Here is a 9,232-nt window from a genome sequence, read left to right on the forward strand (position 1 = left end):
GATGGCCAGTGGAACCAATCCGTGCTAATCCAAGCCAACCCAAATGATTCAATCTAGCAGTGGATTGAACCCCATAGCACTGAAGTTGATTATTGGTTAGTGGGAGGGGATCAACCCAATCACCCATTGGGTTGATTCTCCCCTACTTTGCGGTGAATTGTTGCCAAACAAAGCCTTAACGGGAACATTGCATGGTGACTGGAATAAATTGAATGTGCAAGGTGAACCACGTGGCCACCAGAGGCGGTAACACCTCATTGCGAGTGGGTTGCGCTGAATAAAACTTTCCCAATGCATGCCTCACTGTCCCAAACATTTGCAGACTTTCATGTATCTCATTCTGGTGCACTGGATATATTAACTCAAATGGCAAGAACTGATGTCTATGTGATCAATCATGCTTATGCCCCATATATATTGATCTATGTGGCAACCCATGAACTGAGGCTTAGCTATGTTACGTTTTGCCTTTGTACATATGCTGACATTTTATTTGCCTCGTGGTTGACGCACTGTGTGATATTTAAGGGTGGTACGATGGAAAAAGTTATGCTATAGCTTGCGCAAGAGGACAATTATTTGTTTGGTTGATGACTCATGACAAAATACTATGGCAAATTACTAATGTCTAACCGTGTGTTTAGTTGGATAGATGAAGCTAGATGAGAGATGGTGGTCAGTTTTTAGAGTTGTTTGGTTCAGATTCAGGATGGATAGGATGACCCATGTCAACAGAAAACATTATGCTAGATACTGGTCAAGCCTATCGAGCAGAAAATGGTTAGATAAGGCCATCTGCCTTCACTAACCATGATCATTAGTTAGCTATTACTAATAATCAATCCATTTTACTAGTAATTACTCTATCAAGATAAGTGTCAATTATTGATCATTATCCTATTTGTTCCTAACTTTATGTTCATTATAGTAAGATTAATGATAATAAACATATTTGTTATAAGGTAATAATTACCATGATAAGATTAATGTTGATTGCCCATTGACCAGTATATCATTACTATTACTATTGAAGTTGATTAGTTCACTATTCTCATACCCTACACCATAATCTATCTAACGATACATGTACATGGATTCGTGCTACCCTCATCGTGGGCATAATGAGTCCATCGAAAACTAACCCTCTGTCCAACTCTGACCCGTCAGATAGGGGCTCGGGAGCTACACCCACCATGTGTGCTCATGTGCCCCTCGGTGGAAAATGTCCTCGGAGGACGAAGGACCACGCCTCCATCCTCTTGGGAAACGCTCTGATCCGAAAGCCTGCATTTGACCTAGAAGTCCGACCGCCTAGCGTGTTGGCCACCTGGAGCCTTGCTGAGGAGTCCGACCAAGCGACCAAGAGGTCGAGCAGAGCCAACGTGCCTCGAAGGGAAGGGCTCACCAGTCGTAGTTGTCAAAGTGGGTTGAACGTGATGCCTTCTCAGGCTCACGGCTCCATGTTAATATAGGCCAGGAACAACCCCTAGCATGGTGTTACAACTTGCACAACAAGATCATCTATCTATCTCTATCCTAACTGACTTACAACAGGAGATTACAACAACCAGGGGCTATCCTATAGGAGCCACAACATATCTGCCTTGAGAAGCAATCCACACGACCAACAACCGATCAGGTATGACGCCTGGGTATGTCAACTGATATTCCAACACCCCCCGTCAATCACAATGTGTCTGTTAGGTTGAGATTGTTTCTAAACATCTCTGTTTGCTTGACGAGGAGTGCTTTGGTGAAGCCATCGGTGACCTGATCCTTAGTGCTGATAAACCTGATGTCAAGACGCTTTGCTGCAACTTGTTCTCTCACAAAATGATAGTCAATTTCTATGTGTTTCGTTCGAGCATGAAAAATAGGGTTAGCTGAAACATACTTCGCGCCAATGTTATCACACCATAAACAAGCTGCCTAAGGATGAGGAATACCTAATTTATCAAGTAACTTTTGTATCCACATTACCTCAGCTGTAGCATTGGCAACCAATTTATATTCTCCTCTCGATCTAGAAATAGTAGCCTGCTTCCTTGCACACCATGACACAAGGTTGCAGCCAAGATATACAGCAAAGCATCCTGTAGAGCGTCTGTCATCTGGGCATTCTGCCCAATCCGCATTTGAAAAGGCACTCACAAGTGTTGAGTTAGACTTTCTAATTTTTAGACCCAAGCCAATGGTTCCTTGCACATATCTCAGAATCCTTTTGACTGCTTCCCAATGAACAGTAGTTGGAGAATGAAGGAACTGACACACTTTGTTAACTGAGAAAGACAGATCAGGTCGAGTCAAGGTCAGATACTACAGAGCTCCAACAATACACCTATACCTGGTAGAATCTTCTATTCCCAATTTTGATCCGCTAGTAACAGACAATTTTTCAGTAGTACAAAGTGGTGTTTTAACTGGCTTGCATGACTGCATGTTAACTCTCTTTAGAATTTCAGATGCATAACGTTGCTGGGTTAATAACAACTCACCCTTCTTCCTATGAACTTGAATGCCCAAAAAATAATGTAACTCACCGAGATCTTTGATGGCAAATTCCTTCTCTAGATCCCGTAGGAGGGCATCAATTGCTTCCTGCGAGGAGCTGGCCACAATAATATCATCAACGTAAACAAGCATGAATATAACATGATTTCCCTTTCTGTAGAAGAAGAGAGATGTATCGGCCTTGGAGGGAATAAAACCGAGGCTTTGTAGCTTATTGCACAAGCATGAATACCATGCCCGAAGAGCTTGTTTTAGTCCATATAATGCTTTGTCAAGCTTACAGAGGTAATGCGGCTTGGTTGTATCTTCATACCCCGGAGGCTGCCTCATATACACCTCTTCTTCAAGAAACCCATGTAGGAAAGCATTCTGTACATCTAGCTGTCTCAAACACCAATTTCTTGATATAGCAAGAGAAAGCACAAGTCGAATTGTGGCAGCTTTAACTACAGGACTGAACATATCCTCATAATCAATACCATATCTTTGTTTAAAACCCTTTGCAACCAACTGTGCCTTGTATCTATCAATTTTGCCATCTGACCTTCTCTTAATTTTATAAACCCATTTGCAATCTATCACATATTTCCCTTTTTGAGGTGGTACAAGGTGCCAAGTTTTATTTCTTTGCAATGCATCAAATTCAGCGTCCATGGCATGTTTCCAATTTTTATCAGCTAGGGCATGTTGCAAATTAAGAGGACCCTCAGTGGTAGCAGCTAGCTGACCATACCGTATTGTACCATCAGTATATACCTTTGGCTTCCGAATGCCTTGTTGCAAACGAGTAGAAGGTTGCTGAGGCGGTGGCTGCACAGACACTGGTGGTGTAGAAGATCCGAAGCCCTGAGCAGCAAGCTCGATCAGTAGACAACGGAGTCGGCGACGGTGATGGTGGCATAGACGATCCGGGCGTGGGTGTCGAGGAAGATGCGCCGGTAGCACCCTGGCCCCTTGTCCCCCGTGCTCAGAACCGGGGCGACCGGAGTGGACGCAGGAGGTGCACGTGGTGCACGTGGAGAGGAGGCGAACGGAGATGGCGCAGAAGCAGACACCGTAGGCTCGGTCGGCGCAAGATCTGAGGTGGATCCGATTCAGGGCGTCGGTGAATCCACCCCAGGATCAGCGCTGTCTCCTGCCAAATTTGGAAAGCGCCGTGGGAGCATGAAATCATGGCTATTTGCAGCTGGATTAAGCTCATTTGATGCCAAATTTTCACCTATTTCTGAATGCTCAAGCAAAGATTCAATGCGTAGGGAATCATTACCAGATGGATCGGAAGAATCATCATCCCCAAAGCCAGAAGGATTAAGCAAGGAGGAAGGGAGAAGAAGGATTTCAGATCGGATGCGAGCACCGGCATTAGGATGGAGTTCGGAAAAAGGATTAATATTCTCATCAAACACAACATCACGGGAGATATAAACACGACCTTCACTAACATCCAGACACTTGAACCCCTTGTGCAAATTGCTATAGCCCAAAAACACACAGCGCTTAGACCAAAATTGAAGCTTGCGAGAATTGTAGGGTCGCAAATTGGGCCAGCATGCACAACCAAAGGTTAGGAGGGAAGTGTAATTTGGTGTTTGATGAAATAAGCGTTCAAGTGGAGTTGTGTTATTGATGACTTTACTAGGCAGCCAATTAATAAGATAGGTGGTGGTGATGAAAGCTTCATCCCAAAAATTTAATGGCATAGAAGCATGAGCAAGAAGGGATAGGCCTACTTCAACAATATGACGGTGCTTGCGTTCTATCGAGCCATTTTGCTGATGAGAATAAGGATAGGAAACATGATGACAGATGCCAATACATTGGAAAAAAGAATTCAATTTTTGCTATTCACCTCCCCAATCAGTTTGCATAGCAAGAATCTTTCTATCAAATTGGCGTTCTACCATGGTTTGAAATTCTCGAAATTTTTGGAACACTTCAGATTTATGACGAAGTAAATAGATCCATGCGAACTTGCTAAAATCATCAATAAAGCCCACATAAAAACTGTTTTTGCCTATAGAAGTAGGCGCTGGACCCCATACATCAGAAAACACAAGCTCTAGTGGACTAGATGAAGTACTTGTTGATCTAGGATAGGGCAGTTGGTGACTCTTGCCTTTCTGACAAGCGTCACATACAATATCTTTATTCGAATCAGAAACAAATGAAATACGACTCTTGCTAAGGACTTGTTGGACTACGGTAGACGACGGATGACCAAGACGACTATGCCACCTAGACGATGAAGACTTGACGGCGCCAAATGTTACTTTATTTGAGGAGGACCTAGGCTTCAACGGGTAGAGCCCCCCTTCGCAATTCCCCCTAAGGAGCGTTCTCTTCATTGCCTGGTCCTTAATCACAAAATGATTTGGATGATATTCAATAAAAGCATGATTATCGGAACTAAGACAATGAACAGAAGCAAGGTTTTTATTGGCTTCGGGAACATAAAGAACATTGTTCAAAGCAAGATTGCGACTTGGGGGTATGAATGAAACTTTGGCCAATTTGGCTGATTCGCATACCTGTGCAATTTGCAGTGTGCACCTGGTTGGTGCCATGATATTTCACCCTCATGGTGAGCTTCTCCAGCTCACCAGTGATGTAATCCGTAGCACCGGTATTGGTGTACCAATTCGTGTTGATGCCGTACGAGGTCGTGGCAGAGGACGCAGATCGTTGTTCGGTCGGGCCGGTGAAGGAAGCATCAAAACGCTTGAAGCACCTCAGCACGGTGTGGCCCTCCTTGCTGCAAAGCTAGCAAGTAGGGTGGTCGACGTTGTTCTGTTGGGGACGGCCGCCGGAGTTGTTGTTGCCGCGTCCATGACCACGGCCATGGCCGCGTCCTCCTCCATCGCAGTTGAAGCCCCCGTGGCCTCCACAAGTGGCGACGTTTGCTAAAGATCCAGAGCCACCGTGCAGGAGATTGATCCTCTATTCCCAGCTTATCAGCTGGGTGTAGAGTTCACCGAGGGTCAGTGGCTCCACGCGCGCTGACATGGAGGAGACAATTGGATTGTAATCCATGTCAAGACCTGCAAGAATATAAGATGCAAGTTCTTCATCCTCCAGCTTCTTCCCCACCGCCGCCATATCCTCGGTGAGGGACTTCATCTTGGCGAAGAACTCGGCGATGGTTGAGGATCCCTTCTGCGCAGTGGCCAACGCCATGGGCGTGTTGATGACACGGATGCGAGATTGCAACGTGGTCATGTCCTGAATGGCCTTCCATACTTCGGCGGCGGTGGTACAGTTGGAGACCTGCACCATCACCTCCCTGGAGATCGAGGACAACAGATAGTTGACAATCTGTTGATCCTTGGCAGCCCAAGCCTCATACTCAGGATTGGAGATCAACTCGTCGGGCTTCTCGGTAGACTTAGGAATCTTCATGGGCAGCGCCACCGTCTCGGGGTCAAGGTAGTGGGAGATCTGCGCGCCGCGTAGAGCCGAGAGCACTTGCATCTTCCATAGGGGATAGTTGTTCTTGGCTAACTTCTCGGTGACGGGGCAGCCTATCAGGGAGAACAATGCAAACTGCACGGAGGAAGAAGCCATTGGCGATTTTGTGGAATAGACTGGCTCTGATTACCATGTCAAAGTGGGTTGAACGTGATGCATTCTCAGGCTCACGTCTCCGTGTTAATATAGGCCAGGAACAACCCCTGGCGTGGTGCTACAACTTGCACAACAAGATCATCTATCTATCTCTATCATGACTTACAACAGGAGATTACAACAACCAGGAGCTATCCTATAGGAGCCGCAACATATCTGCCTTGAGAAGCAATCCACACTTTTTGTGTGAAGCTTCGAAAGAGCAACTTCACAGCTCATTAACACGGCACTGCTCATTCGCTGCCCAAGTTGTAGAACTTAAGTCAAAGGCAACAACACTGCACTGCTCATTAACATGGCACTGCTCATTCGCTTCATGTGTGAAGCTTCGAAAGAGCAACTTCGCAGCTGCACAGGCGGCCCACTCCCTGATGAATAGCACGCTCACTGTTTAATCTTCAGAGAGCGTGTGATGCTCTTTAATCTTGGAATCATACCTTCCCTGATGCATCCTACTCCCAAACATTTCTATACTTTTTGTCATGGGTCGTCTTCGTCTCATTGGCTGCTTGGAGTCTTGGACTGATGAATCACGAGACCCTCTCGATCTGTCTACAATACCATCCTCTCTTTATATCCATCATGGGTGACTAATAAAGAAATCATGTGACGACTGACCATGCTTTGCCTCTGTACATATGTATGTATGTATGTACCCACATTTGTGTGCCTCCTCTCTTGTTGGAATATAGTGCCGATACTATATAGCTAGTAGTCTGTTGTGCGCATCTATCTAGCTAAAACTACTTAGCTCCCCAACTTTGTTTAGATTTAGATAATAATCTGCAATGTAGTTTCTCCGGTTGTTTTTTACAACCATGTGCACTATGGCTCTATTTCAGACTCATCATAACTTCGATAAATGAACCATAATTGAATGATTCTCCAATCTTGCCACATTTCCACCTCTGATAGGGCTTGCGACATTGTATACTTGGGAGCACATGGTGGAAAGAGTTAAGAAGCAATGCTATCTTTCGCCCAAGGACAGTTGTATGTTTGATGACTGCAGACGAGGTGACACTGGCTGGACAATCTAAGCATTTTATTAGTAATGAGCTCAATGTAATTATGGTTCCATGAATAGATATGTATGATACATATGAATTATATGGAAAAGAATAGAAGTTCATATTTGTACACTAAAATAGCTATACATGAATCATTTTAACCTGCCCTAGTTCAAGCACGAAGAATTTCCCGTTGCATTGGAGCAAGAGCAGACCGCCAAATTTGGTTGGCACGTGCATGATGTTAAGAATATCCACCCACCAACGCAAATTACCTCGGTGGGGATTGATGTGGCAGTTTTCACAGTTGCCAAAAGCCATCCCCTGCTTGGGTATACACTGCTCACAACAGCTTGCATGCCATTCAAGTTCAAATCCCATTCACTGATGTTTCCCAATCCTTGAATCCAACTCTCGCTGATTCGCTGTGAATGTTTGTGGCTTCTGACGATAAGGGCGAGATTGATGGACCATTGGACCTATATGTAGCTTCTACGTATAAGGGCAAGATTGATGGACCATTGCCCTCAAGGTAACTGGCTCACTGTCTCTCTTCAACCCACATATATGTGTGCATTGCTTTAGTCCTCATGGTAGGTGTGTGCGCCGTTAACATATAATGGCAAATGACTCAAATTTCATTCATTTAGTGTACATCAGGCTTCTTTAGAGGCAGCAAAAGGTTGGGCCGGGTAGTTCAAGTGTAGATTTGACGTGCATCTATCTACTCATCTCCCTTGCCTGGATTCAACAATGCCATTCCATAAGTATGAGGGCTTCTCGGTTGATGAGTGCTGCCAGCGATCTGTCCATGCACGGGTGCACCATCCATGCAGCTTCATCAGGACAGAGTCATAGTTGAAGAAGCCAACGACGAGGGAACCAGCGGACAAGTTCCACTGAGCCGAATTCCTGTGCGTGGCACATTTTCCTTCATGACTAGCTAAGTGCACTCCATTAGGCAGCCGTCAGATGTTGAGGCACACATCTGGAGGGATCTGGTATGCAAACCGCACACATGTGTGCCAGAGCTTTCGGTGCGACGAACCGCTGCAATGGTCGATGATCGGTTGCGCCTGGAACACCACTCCTTATCGTGTGGTGTTTGATCCGCTTTGTGTCCATGCAGCACCAATGCAGCATCGATATGCACAACATTTCTACATGGCCCTCAGTGGCTGAACTTGAAGCTTACATGTCATTCTCTGATGTTTCCCAGCCCTAGTATTGCCCTCAGTGTATATGTAGCATGCTAGCACATGAGCAATGGACCTTATGCCTCTTATACAAAACTGAGGGGGCCGGGATAGAATCAAGTCCGGCATCGATCTTATATAAGCCAGGAGGATAGGACCAAGACACATATAGGTACTGTTGGTACTGTTGAGTTAATTGTCATTGTGGATGGGGCACATACCTGCCAAGAAGACGAAAGCATCTGATACAGATAGGAGTGTATTATTATTCAGTTTTATCTTTAACTGATGCTCTTGTTCAGTTTGTTTCATTCATTTGAGTAAAGTAGAGAAACCTGCTTGTAACTGCTCTGCACACTGTCCACGCCCCTGATGTGGAGCTCTTGAAGCACTGAATGAATAATGATACCTCCCCTAATGCCTCTTCTTCTTATTTTTTTTCACTCGTGAAAGGCCAAGAAGGATTCTAAGGCCCCTTAGCACCTTATCCAAAATGGCGGTGCTAGCTCCCTTTCCGTTGGAAGTGTTTGCAGCTTCACGCCTGGTGTCACGTCTTGCTAGCTTCCTTCAGGCCTCCAGGTGCCACTCTGCCTACTGATTATATCATTAATAAAAGAGGAGAACAGAGTTTTACATGACTTGAGATACAAAAAAAGGAACACTCTGGCCATGCCGCCCTGTTGGCACCATGCACCTCCCGGCCGCTCGATCAGGGACTCGTGCATGTGTGTGTGTGCTCTATCTATCACACAATGCCTCTTGTTGAAAATTTTTGTTGCAATACTTCCAAATAACTATAGGCCGTCCATTGGGTAGATATGATTAGAAAAGATGACCTATTACTATCTAGGAACTAACAGGTCACCCTAGTTCTTATTTAGAAATGTTTTATGC

General features: G+C 45.1%; 1 non-coding gene across 1 annotated transcript; it reads right to left on the reverse strand.

Moving 5' to 3' along the window:
* Nucleotides 1–5,452: 5,452 nt before the first annotated feature.
* Nucleotides 5,453–5,589, reverse strand: LOC136547754 (small nucleolar RNA Z247). Its single transcript, XR_010781711.1, has one exon. It is a non-coding gene; the product is annotated as a small nucleolar RNA Z247 (small nucleolar RNA).
* Between the last annotated feature and the right edge of the window lie 3,643 nt (nt 5,590–9,232).

The sequence above is a fragment of the Miscanthus floridulus genome, chromosome 3 (assembly GCF_019320115.1).
Source record: "Miscanthus floridulus cultivar M001 chromosome 3, ASM1932011v1, whole genome shotgun sequence".
In the NCBI taxonomy this organism is placed as follows: Eukaryota; Viridiplantae; Streptophyta; class Magnoliopsida; order Poales; family Poaceae; genus Miscanthus; species Miscanthus floridulus.